This window comes from Schistocerca cancellata, chromosome 9 (assembly GCF_023864275.1).
Source record: "Schistocerca cancellata isolate TAMUIC-IGC-003103 chromosome 9, iqSchCanc2.1, whole genome shotgun sequence".
Taxonomy (NCBI): Eukaryota; Metazoa; Arthropoda; class Insecta; order Orthoptera; family Acrididae; genus Schistocerca; species Schistocerca cancellata.
Window position 1 is genome coordinate 11,219,764 of NC_064634.1, and position 13,403 is coordinate 11,233,166.

The 13,403-nt window shown below is 44.6% G+C and overlaps 1 protein-coding gene and 1 non-coding gene across 3 annotated transcripts in view; one reads left to right on the top strand and one right to left on the bottom strand.

Moving 5' to 3' along the window:
* The window catches only part of LOC126101011 (organic cation transporter protein), a 587,316-nt gene that overhangs the window by 364,471 nt on the left and 209,442 nt on the right, over positions 1 to 13,403 (top strand). The window lies entirely within an intron of this gene.
* Positions 6,540 to 6,614, bottom strand: Trnap-cgg (transfer RNA proline (anticodon CGG)). Its single transcript has one exon. It is a non-coding gene; the product is annotated as a tRNA-Pro (tRNA).

Genomic DNA, 13,403 nt, shown 5'->3' on the forward strand with positions numbered 1-13,403 from the left:
TATTTCTTATTACCTCTTTATTTCTTTGATAGTTGCAAGATCTTTGTTTCACAGTACACCAGATGACTGGAATATGTTTAATATAGTACCACTAGCAAACGGGCTTGCACCTTGAAACATATAGTGTGAAATTAAAAGCTTTGAAGAATGTGAGAAAATGGGTAATTCCTTGTGGAGTAACTTCACTCTTTCGCCAAGAATCCGTTACCAAGTAAATTAAAATGTTTTAAACGTCCTTTGTTGGAGCTCGCTCTTATGTGCCGCCTAATGAATCGTGGCCGTTTATCTCCCATCTTGGCAATCAGATAACAGGAGTGCAAGATGTGCGGTAACAGGAGTGGCAAATGTTGACTGGCGGTTTATCTTTATCTTAAACAACTCTCATTGTCTTCCATTATCCAGCGAAACGGAGCTTCCATTCACCAGTGTTCATGCCGTACCGGAGTGTCGGGAAGAAAGTAGGTTTTTCAGTGCTGTTGAGATTGGTTTGGTCTTTTAAATCACGCAACGGTTTTCCATTGACTGGCGGTGTGTTACACCACTTTCTCCAACATTCGGCTTCCAAAGGACCTAAGTGGTTTGGCGACTGAAGGTCAGCCTGAAACAACGCACTGATAGAGTTCCGCCATCGTTGTTTGTACCCTTGTGACGTCTGGCAAAGTCTGCTCCTGTCTCGAATCTCGCACATTCGGCCTGCTTTGTACATACGTGGCACCATTGTCCCAATTATCATAATTCCCATGTTTACCATTCCATCGCAGTGCCGGCTAGCTTGTATGTCGTTTTTAGGCGGTTTTCAGCACCCATGTAGATGAAAAGCGGGCTGGTACCAAAGTCCAACCTCATTTACACGTTTCGCAAACATTTACAAAGCTTTCGCTCGGTCTCACATGAATATCACTGCTCACAGGCAGCTAGGGTACACACTTCCCCGTCCCAGGGAGGTGCAGGGGTGGGTGGCTAACCGGGTTGCGACAGGAACACAATCGTACCACCTCTTAGACTAAACCATCCTAAATCCGTTGCTAACCATGCCGACTGTGAGCCGATACGGAACAAAGGCACAACAAATACACAGTGTCGCCTGAAACCTTGCATATTCTTTGCAGTGTGCCTACTAGTTGCCATAGCACATCATTTAGCGCGCGCGCGTGCGCGCGTGTGTGTGTGTGTGTGTGTGTGTGTGTGTGTGTGTGTGTGTGTGTGTGTGTGTCAATGCAAAGAAGGGATATTACAGTTTAATGTTCCGTCTGTGTGTGGTCACTAGACAGGGACAGAAAAATAGCCTCCAGCATCAACAATTTAAACTTATTCTTACACAGAAAAGAGCAAAAATAAAAAATGGTTCAAATGGTTCTGAGCACTATGGGACTTAATATCTATGGTCATCAGTCCCCTAGAACTTAGAACTACTTAAACCTAACTAACCTAAGGACATCACACAACACCCAGTCATCACGAGGCAGAGAAAATCCCTGACCCCGCCGGGAATCGAACCCGGGAACCCGGGCGTGGGAAGCGAGAACGCTAACACACGACCACGAGCTGCGGACGAAAAGAGCAAATTGTGCATCCATAAAGATATTTCAACACCCCTTTCCTTGTGAATGTCCACCCCCCGCTCCACCATTCGTAATTATGGTGCCGAGAGTCAATTTGGGAGCTTTCTCCGGCATATGATTTCTCCCGGAAGAGCCGGCCTAGCGTCGTATGCAAGACTGCTCTGATAGAATTACCGAAACTAAAGCTTGGACGAAGGTCTCGGGACTAAAGGAAGTACGGAGGGGAAGGAGAGAGGAGAGATCTTAACTTTTAATCTGTCAATGAGTCTTCCGACTCAGTTCGCACAGAGTAACGGAGACAGATCTGAAAACGTGTGATACGTCCCGCTGTAAAATACCAGGAAGCCAACAGTAAAACAGAAAATGAGATCATTACGTTAGATTCCGCATTTTACCGGTCTGACTTCCTACAAATGGCAAGCGCTGCACGATACATCGGCGGACAATGCGTCCAGTCCCCAGTAAGGCGGCCTATTCTAGTTGGGTATTTTGTCGATGCCACTGATTTTTCAAACACCCCATTCCGCTAAGACCCAGGGAGATCACTTTTACTGGTTTATGCCAGAGCTGCTGAGGTCTGCCCGTGGCTTCTAGAACGCAACGTGAGAAAAAAGCGCAAGCTGTGTTTCCGCATTCCTGCTCGGTGGGACGGATGCGGTCATCCATTCTTAATACCTGCACGTATGATACCGATAAACGCGAGACCAGTCGCTCGTAGTCAGCGGCGCTAAGCACTAGAACTAGAAAACTGGAATTTCGACGGCCTGCTGCGAGCAATGTCTCGTGTCGTGTTGTCTGCATTGACAGTCGCGCGACGAAACGGAAGAGAGAGCTGCCGTGTGAGGGACGCTCGCCCGCGACACGCGACTAGGGTCGAGGTGAAGGCCGGCCGACCCGGGGTTTCCCTCGAGGCCGCCTGTATTGGGGTCGCGCCGCCGGCCGATGCTCGCTCACGTCACACCCGCTGGGACTCCCCGCGAGTGAAGCCCCTTCCACTTGCGGTCCGTGCACGGCACGTGGCGGCTTTATCAACCGGGCGCCAGACACGTCACGGGTGGATCGGCGACGTCATTTATCAGCTATTTCTACCTAGTATGGAGTTCTAAAATCCTGAGTATACTGTGTAACGAAACTGTTGTTACTTGGGGAGACAGAGAAATTTTGCTGGGGCGGAAATTATCAACATTGAAAAGGGATTATTTGATTTAAACAAAAAACATCAAAAATTTGTTGCTATTCTTGTGTTCCATAGACATCGAGAAACGTGTGATCATGGGGGTGTTTCTTACTGATCACACTGGCCTCCACCACTCAAAGCATTACTTTGAGACTAACGCTAATCTTTACTGCTAGAACAGTTTCCAAAACATTACACTTTAGTATTTAGTTCTGCAGTGACACTTACATAGTTCAGTTGATTTCTTACACGTCTGTTGTTGTTGTTGTTGTTGTTGTTGTTGTTGTTGTTGTTGTTGTTGTTGTCTTCAGTCCTGAGACTGGTCTGATGCAGCTCTCCATGCTACTCTATCCTGTGCAAGCTTTTTCATCTCCCAGTACGTACTGCACCCTACATCCTTCTGAATCTGCTTAGTGTATTCATCTCTTGGTCTCCCTCTACGATTTTTACCCTCCACGCTGCCCTCCAATACTAAATTGGTGATCGCTTGATGCCTCATAACATGTCCTACCAATCGATCCCTTCTCCTAGTCAAGTTGTGCCACAAACTTCTCTTCTCCCCAATCCTATTCAATACTTCCTCATTAGTTATGTGATCTACCCATCTAATCTTCAGCATTCTTCTGTAGCACCACATTTCGAAAGCTTCTATTCTCTTCTTGTCCAAACTATTTATCATCCATGCTTCACTTCCATACATGGCTACACTCCATACAAATACTTTCAAAAACGACTTCCTGACACTCAAATCTATACTCGATGTTAACAAATTTCTTTTCTTCAGAAACGCTTTCCTTGCCATTGCCAGTCTACATTTTATATCTTCTCTACTTCGACCATCATCAGTTATTTTGCTCCCCAAATAGCAAAACTCCTTTACTACTTTAAGTGTCTCATTTGCTAATCTAATTCCTTCGACATCACTTGACTTAATTCGACTACATTCCATTATCCTCGTTTTGCTTTTGTTGATGTTCATCTTATACCCTCCTTTCAAGACACTGTCCATTCCGTTCAACTGCTCTTCCAAGTCGTCGGCGAACCTCCAAGTTTTTATTTCTTCTCCATGGGTTTTAATACCTACTGCGAACTTTTCTTTCGTTTCTTTTACTGCTTGCTCAATATAAAGATTGAATGCCATGGCGGATAGGCTACAACCCTGTCTCACTCCCTTCCCAACCACTGCTTCCCTCTCATGTCCCTCGACTCTTATAACTGCCATCTGGTTTCTGTACAAATTGTAAATAGCCTTTCGCTCCCTGCATTTTACCCCTGCCACCTTTACAATTTGAAAGAGAGTATTCCAGTCAACATTGTCAAACGCTTTCTCTAAGTCTACAAATGCTAGAAACATAGGTTTGCCTTTCCTTAATCTTTCTTCTAAGATAAGTCGTAGGGTCAGTACTGCCTCACGTGTTCCAACATATCTACGGAATCCAAACTGATCTACCCCGAGATCGGCTTCTACCAGTTTTTCCATTCGTCTGTAAAGAATTCGCGTTAGTATTTTGCAGCAGTGACTTATTAAACTGATAGTTCGGTAATTTTCACATCTGTCAACACCTGCTTTCTTTGGGATTGGAATTATTATATTCTTCTTGAAGTCTGAGGGTATTTCGCCTGTCTCATACATCTTGCTCACCAGATGGTAGAGTTTTGTCAGGACTGGCTCTCCCAAGGCTGTCAGTAGTTCTAATGGAATGTTGTCAACTCCGGGGGCCTTGTTTCGACTCAGGTATCTTAGTTCGGTGTAACTCGGAGTAATCTGCTTCCTGCCGCTGTTGCTGCAGTAGTCGTTGCCTCGGTCTGTTTCATCTGCTAACTGGATCAAGTTACGTGAACTCCATGAAATAATCCAGGTACCAAGTCGTTTTATAGTGGTTTATTTGTGACAAGCTGCACCATTTCTTCTTAGTGGGAGCCCACTCCACATAACACGCCATACTGTATTACAACAATTAGGTTATTGCACAGACGTGCGACACAGTGGTTGCGTCTCAAAACTGTCTCCAACTGACCATTCTTGAGGCTTGTGCTCCGCCTGTTTATGCGTTTTTTTAACAATGTCAACAAAACCACAGTGCAAATTTATTAAATTAACGATTAAAAGTTAACGATTAAAAGTTAACATTTTCATGAGTAACTACCCACAAAACCTTGCTTATTTTATGCTGAAACTGGCGTATGCGATAGAAAAGACTTTTACATAGTATATACATCATATTACACAACATACTGAAAGATAACAATGCTAACCTAAATTTTCTTAATTATGGCTTCATTTGTAAATGCAAAATATTGCGAGCATATATGGACAAGCATGAACTACTAGTAACCAAATAGAATAATAAATTTTATGAGATTTAATGTATTACGTGAAATCACTTATTAGATACCATTGGAATTACGGAATTTTCGAAACAGGAACGTAAAAGAAAAAGGGTTGTCCTATTTCAGCTGCAGACTGGACAGGAAAAGGGGACGGCGATGTCTGCAGACATCGAAAACTAATTTGTTCTCGCCGCAGTCACGTTGTAGTGATAGCTTCCTCCCTTTTGTGTCTTACTGAACTTCATTTAATTGTTTGCTTTACTTGCGGGGCATATTGCGATGGTTGATCAGGGCTTCACACTTCCCTTACGAGAGTTGCCCCTAGGAGAGACCAAATACCTGAAAACAAGCAACGGTTTTTGTTTTAGAACACCTAGACAAAGCGAAAATCTACACTGTCCTTAAATAAGAACATAAATAGACAATGTAAAGGTTTCTTTTTAATTTTAAATGGTTCAAACAGTAAAAATTTCAACGCACTTGAAGCAGAAAATTGTTTCTCTGAAATTATTTGCATTTAGGAAGAAAACAGGACGCAAATGATAAATCTCAATGTACCGCCTTCCAAACATTCTTTGATGTGTTTGTATGTATTTTATTTAGCAAATAATGTTAGTGTTTTTAAATACCTAAAAGGCACTTCCTAGAAGTCATTTTCTTCTGTAGCTTCTCCTTCATCTTTAAATATACTTTTCATTTCATTACTAAACGGCACCTAGTTTCGTCTCTGTAGGCATTATCAAGGGGCAAAATAAGCTAATTGCTGGTAATGAAAACAAGTGGTTATTTCAAAATAAAAGAATGGATTTCGCAGAAGAAATGACTTCAGTTACGAAACTTACGGCGGTTATCGACTCATACATAAGTCGTCTTCGATTTTTTAGGTCTGTTTCGTGGAAGATTTACCATGTGACCCACGCGGAGCCACCTTCTGAATTTTGCTTTGGCCAAACAACTGTCAGTTCTTTACGCTGTTACTACGAAGTGCGCCTGAAAACTTCGGCGAATGGTCTCAGAAAGTAAAACAAACAAGACTTACAACATAGTACCGTTACTGACTTTCACAAAGATCACCATTAGCTACAACTCACTTTCGTTCAAAAATGGTTCAAATGGCTCTGACCACTATGGGACTTAATATCTGAGGTCATCAGTCCCCTAGAACTTAGAACTACATAAACCTAACTAACCTAAGGACATCACACACATCCATGCCCGAGGCAGGATTGGAACCTGTGCCCGTAGCAGCAGCGCGGTTCCGGACTGAAGCGCCTAGAACCGCTCGGTCACAGCGGCCGGCGACAGTACTTCAGAAGAGGGCGGACGGACGTAGTGTAAGCAGTCTCTTCAGTAAACCTGTTAAATAAATCGCAGTCTCTCCCCACAACAATATACGTGCTCCAGAATGAGATTTTCACTCTGCAGCGGAGTGTGCGCTGATATGAAACTTCCTGGCAGATTAAAACTGTGTGCCCGACCGAGACTCGAACTCGGGACCTTTGCCTTCCGCGGGCAAGTGCTCTACCAACTGAGCTACCGAAGCACGACTCATGCCCGGTACTCACAGCTTTACTTCTGCCAGTACCTCGTCTCCTACCTTCCAAAGGTCCCGAGTTCGAGTCTCGAGCTCTCGAGAGCTTCTGTGAAGTTTGGAAAGTAGGAGACGAGGTACTGGCAAAAGTGAAGCTGTGAGGACGGGGCGTGAGTCTAGCTTCGGTGGCACAGACGGCAGAGCACTTGCCCGCGAAAGGCAAAGGTCCCCAGTTCGAGTCTCGGTCCGGCACACAGTTTTAATCTGCCAGGAAGTTTCATTTCGGCGCACACTCCACTACAGAATGAAAACCTCATTCTGAAGAACTTTACTGTTTTCATGTTGCCTCTCGCTAGCGACATTTGCTGTAATTACAGTTAAGTATTGTCAATTTGCTTTCTAGAAATAAAACTACTAATGTTATTTGTTTGGACTGTTGTATAGCATTGCGACGAGGACGGAATCCAGTTATGGGGTCTTGCCCACTCCTTGCTTGTAGGCTGCCAAAAAGGTTGTTGCGTTCTCGCAATGCCATACAACAGTTCAAACAAATAACATTATCAGTTATATCTAGGAAGCAAATTGACAATACTTAACTGTTATTACAGCAAATGTTGCTAGCAAGAGGCAACATGAAAACAGTAAAGTTCTTGGTACTCACAAAGTCCAAGTAAGCACTTGATACGGATCGTGACGATGTGATAGCGTACCACTGATGTCCGCAGCAGACTGGGCCGACCTGAGCGGCAGGGAATGGCAGGGTCGGCGCTTAAGTTCGCTTCTTCCAGGTGTCGCACTTGTTGCGGCGCGGTCCAGTTCTGCGCACCATTGGCCGACGTTTCCTCACCGCCGCCTCTGGTGTTGCCTACTGCATCTTCGTTCCGGCGCGTGTGGTTACGCCAGAACACACGAGAGTACGCCTAGTTTGTAATTACACCATTGTTGTTGTCATTATGGTCTTCAGTCCTGAGACTGGTTTGATGCAGCTCTCCATTCTACTCCATCCTGTGCAAGCTTTTTCATCTCCCAGTACCTACTGCAGCCTACATCCTTCTGAATCTGCTTAGTGTATTCATCTCTTGGTCTCCCTCTACGATTTTTACCCTCCACGCTGCCCTCCAATACTAAATTGGTGATCCCTTGATGCCTCAGAACATGTACTACCAACCGATCCCTTCTTCTAGTCAATTTGTGCCACAAACTTCTCCCCAATCTTATTCAATACCACCTCATTAGTTATGTGATCTACCCATCTAATCTTCAGCATTCTTCTGTAGCACCACATTTCAAAAGCTTCTATTCTCTTCTTGTCTAAGCTATTTATCGTCCACGTTTCACTTCCATACATGGCCAAACTCCATACAAATAGTTTCAGAAACGACTTCCTGACACTTAAATCTATACTCGATGTTAACAAATTTTTCATCTTCAGAAACTCTTTCCTTGGCATTGACAATCTACATTTTATATCCTCTCTACTTCGACCATTATCAGTTATTTTGCTCCCCAAATAGCAAAAATCCTTTACTACTTTCTCATTTCCTAACCTAATTCCCTTAGCGTCACCCGACTTCATTCCATTATCCTCGTTTTGCTTCTGTTGATGTTCATCTGTTTCTGTACAAATTGTAAATAGCCTTTCGCTCCCTGTATTTTACCCCTGCCACCTTCAGATTTTCAAAGAGAGTATTCCAGTCAACATTGTCAAACGCTTTCCCTAAGTCTACAAATGCTAGAAACGTAGGTTCGCCTTTCCTTAATCTAGCTTCTAAGATAAGTCGTAGGGTCAGTATTGCCTCACGTGTCCCAACATTTCTACGGAATCCAAACTGATCTTCCCCGAGGTCGGCTTCTACCAGTTTTTGCATTCGTTTGTAAAGAATTCGCGTTAGTATTTTGCAGCAATGACTTATTAAACTGATAGTTCGGTAATTTTCACATCTGTCAACACCTGCTTTCTTTGGGATTGGAATTATTATATTCTTCTTGAAGTATGAGGGAATTTCGCCTGTCTCATACATCTTGCTCACCAGATGGTAGAGTTTTGTCAGGACTGGCTCTCCCAAGGCTGTCAGTAGTTCCAATGGAATGTTGTCTACTCCGGGGGGCGTTGTTTCGACTCAGGTCTTTCAGTGCTCTGTCAAACTCTTCACGCAGTATCGTATCTCTCATTCCATCTTCATCTACATCCTCTTCCATTTCCTTTATATTGTCCTCAAGTACATCGCCCTTGTATAGACCCTCTATATACTCCTTCCACCTTTCTGCTTTCCCTTTGCTTAGAACTGGGTTCCCATCTGAGCTCTTGATGTTCATACAAGTAGTTCTCTTTTGTGCAAAGGTCTCTTTAATTTTCCTGTAGGCAGTAGCTATCTTACCTCTAGTGAGATAAGCCTCTACATCCTTACATTTGTCCTCTAGCCATCCCTGCTTAGCTATTTTGCACTTCCTGTCGATCTCATTTTTGAGACGTTTGTATTCCGTTTTGCCTGCTTCATTTACTGCATTTTTATATTTTCTCCTTTCATCAGTTAAATTCAATGTTTCTTCTGTTACCCAATGAGTTCTACTAGCCCTTGTCTTTTTACCTACATCCACCTATAATTTCCTTTCTGTTTTGCTACAAGAGTTAAGCTGCTGTGTTGTTAAGGCCTAATGACCGTGATAATGAGCTAGGAGGGTATCTAACGTCAGAACCGTTCACGAAGAGAAGCAGCACGTGCACGTCGTTACGAAGCCAGCCGTTAGTTGCGGAACAGCGATCCTGAAACGCCTACGCTCACCCGAAACCCCTCCCCCCTCTTCCCTTCTACATCTACATTTACACTCCGCAAGCAAGCCACCGTAAGTGCGTGCGAGGGTACCATGTTCCACTACTGGGCATTTCCTTTCCTGTTCCACTCATAAGCAGAGCGAGGGAAAAGAAGACTGTCTCCATTCCTCCGTATGAACCCTAATTCTTCGCATCTTATCTTCGTGGTCCTTACGCGCAAAGCATGTTGGCCGCAGTAGAATCCTTTGCAGTCAGCTTGAGATGCCAATTCTCTAAGTTTTCTTAGTAGTTTCTCTCGAAAAGGAGCTCGCCTTCCCTCCAGGACTCCCAGTTCAGTTCCCGAAGCATCTCCTTCACACGTGTCGTTCCAACCTGCCGGCAGCAAACCTAGCAGCCCGCCTCTGAACTGCTTCGATGTCTTCCTTCAATCCGACCTGTTACGGATCCCAATCACTCGCAGAGTTCTAGTGTCCTATATGCGGTCTGCTTTACAGACCAACCACACTTCCCCGGCATTCTCCCAGTAAACTGAAGTCGGCCATTCGTCTTCCCTAAAACAATCTTCGCGTGCTCGTTCCATTTCGTGTCGCTTTGCTACGTCACGCCCGCTGTTTAAACGGCCTCACTGTGTCAAGCAGGACACGACTACTGCTGTACCCGAGCACTACGGGTTTGTTTTTCCTACACATCCGCATTAACTTAACTTCCCCACATTCAGAGCTAGCTACCATTCGTTACACCAACTAGAAATTCTGTCTAACTCGCCTTGTATCTTCCTACAGCCACTCAACTTCCGCCTCCAAAGACTATTCCCGGCGATGAAACTGTGTGTGCTCTTCGGCACGCGCTTCCCGGCTAGGCAACAGGAGCGACTTGAAGACTAAAATGACAGTGGCGCTGGATCCCTCATTAGTACACACTTTTCCGTAATGACACCAAATACTTCGCGGTGTATTACGGAGATGGGCGATGATAAAACTGATCTCAGTAGTGTATGAACCGATTCGGACGTGGTCTGTAGCATTTTTATGGGTGCTCATGGGTAGACAAACGAAAGTTTGCATTTTTAACTACAGAAAGCTGTTCCAGTATTGGACCGACAAACAGCAGGATAAAAGGAAGATAAAGTCAAACGTCCCATCAATGACTACTCCTTTAGGTGCCCACACTCTCCAGGTGGGAAAAGAAATCGGTCTCGTCTTTTCAAAGAAACCATCCCGGCATTTCGTTTAAGCGATCTTCCATGATGACAATTGTGGAATAAATCCGTTAACAGCACCACATAAATTTTACGCAGAAATTATTGCCAGGCGTCTCAGCACCGTTGGCGAGGCACTTCTACTGCGAGAGCAGCATAGTTTCAGGAAAGACCGTTTTTGTAGAGAGTGTGTGTTTTAATATAAACAATTCATCCACTTAAGAACCCGTATTTTGTTCACTAACTCCTCAAAAGCATTCGAGTAACAGTGTAGACTCATGATTTGGGAAACAATGTAAGAGCTGTGCTATTCACTTCCTTAAAAACTGTATGGAGTTTACATACGGATACTTGTGTTGCCTGTCGGGGCCGAAGATTAACGTAAGCGGTCATTAACCAGGGATGACACACCTTTCATGCCCCTTATCACTACACATGATTATTATCTATATTGGTAGCTATAAAACCCACTCCGTTCACACACTTAAATGACAATAACATAATCAAGAAGATCAAACTGTTAACCTGTGTTAATGATCCCATGATGAACATGAATGCATGACAAACAACTGTTGTGAGACACTATAAACAGGACATGGACCAATGAAACCAGATTGAACACACAAATGAAATTTTATAAAGTGGTGGGAGTTCCAATGAGAATTCTGCCTAGGCCGGCCGGTGTGGCCGAGCGGTTCTAGGCGCTTCAGTCTGGAACCGCGCGACCGCTACGGTCGCAGGTTCGAATCCTGTGTCGAGCATGGATGTGATGTCCTTAGTTAGGTTTAAGTAGTTCTAAGTTCTAGGGGACTAATGACCTCAGATGTTAAGTCCCATAGTGCTCAAAGCCATTTGAATTCGGCCTATGAGAAGATAGTTATGCAAACTGTGTAACTGAAATTAATGAAACCGACATGGACATGAAATAAAAAAACGATGACACAGGACAAATATTAAAGATATTTAATACAAGTCAAAAGATTGAAAAGCGAAAGGCTACTGATACGAATGCTTCCTACATATGGGAGGTCGAAGTCCATTCTCAAAGTCGTTGCTCCAGAACCCGATTGGTCGTCCTATGAAGAGATAGAAGTTTGATTCTGTAGTTGTTGTTTGAACGGAGCGGGCCACACGGACAACCATGATGATGCTGATTCAGGGCGGCGATACTCAGAGAGTGCTCTGCGGCTGCTCAAGACCTCTGAAAGGGCACCGCCAAAATAACATCAACTTGAACAAAGCACACACAGTTTTGACTCTGAAGGAAAAAAATCTTATAAATCTCATACCAATGTTCGTTTTATAAAAGTAAATTTGTCTATCAAGTGCATACTAGCTGAAAATAAGGCGACAAGAAGCATAATCAATAGACAATAAATCAACGATCAAAAATTAAAAATAAAAGAATCTAGCGTGTACCAGTGGGTATGTGGCGACTCCACACATACAGGCTGACAATTATTGAACTGTATGAAATAAAACCATTCTAAATTCTGAACGATTTCCGTTAGGACGTTCAAACTGCGCGGTTGGCCGCGGGGCACGATGGGAATTACTGCGTGCATGGTGTGGTTTGGTTTGGTTTAGCGACGAAGACCACTTTCATCTGGATGGGTTCTTTAATAAGCAAAATTGGCGCATTTGGGGGACTGGGAGTCCGCGTTCAGCGATCGAGAAGAATCTCATCTTCAACAGGTGACTGTGTGGTATGCAGTGTCCAGTCACGGAATAATCGGTGCGATATTCCTTGGCAGCACAGTAACTACCGAAAGGTATCTGAAGGCTATGGAAGATGATTTCATCCCCGTTGTCCAAAGTGACCCTGATTTCGACAACATGTCGTTCATGCAAGACGATGCCCGACCCCATCGAAGCAGAGTGTGTTTGATGTTGTGGAGAAGCCCCCTTGATGTTGTGGAGAAGCCCCCTTGATGTTGTGGAGAAGCCCCCTTGATGTTGTGGAGAAGCCCCCTTGATGTTGTGGAGAAGCCCCCTTGATGTTGTGGAGAAGCCCCCTTGATGTTGTGGAGAAGCCCCCTTGATGTTGTGGAGAAGCCCCCTTGATGTTGTGGAGAAGCCCCTTGGGCATTCTGGCTCTGGGCTTGGGGACTGCACACTGGCTCTGCGGTACCCCCAGACGACACTGGCATGGGCCTCGACTGGCCGCCATATTTTCCGGCTCTGAACACGTGCGACTCCTTTTTGTGGGTCTGTATTAAAGACTAAGTGTACAGCATTATCCCCAAAACCATTGGTGAGCTGATAGCAGGCATTCAAGAGGTCAAGGACAGCATCTATGTTCCGACACTTCAGCGGACCATGCAGAATTTCGCTATTCGTCGGAGCCACGTCATCGCCCATGATGGCAGGCATATCCAGCATGTCATAAGCTACATCCAAACATCTGCAGTGACATTTACGTGTTGAATAAAGTGTGTACACGCCGTGTTTTGTAACTGATTTACGTTTTTCTTTTCATACAGTTCAATAGTCACCCTTTACATGTAGCGGCTAGCGGCTGTGTTGACGGTTTGTCCCCCTCCCTCCCCCCTTTCCCCTCCGTCCCCCTTTCCCCTCCCTCCCCCATTTCTGTGGTTACTTCATGCAGTGTTGCTGATCTGTTAGCACTGACATCTCTACGCAAATGCCGCTGCTCTGAGTCGTTAATCGAAGGCTGTCGAGAGGTGAGAGGTGATGCCTGAAATCTGGTATTTTCGGCACACTCTTGACACTGTGCATCTCGGAATACTGAATTCCGAACGATTTAAGAGGAGGAATGTCCCATGCGTCTGCCTCTAACTACCATTCCTCGTTGAAAGTCTGTTAGTTCC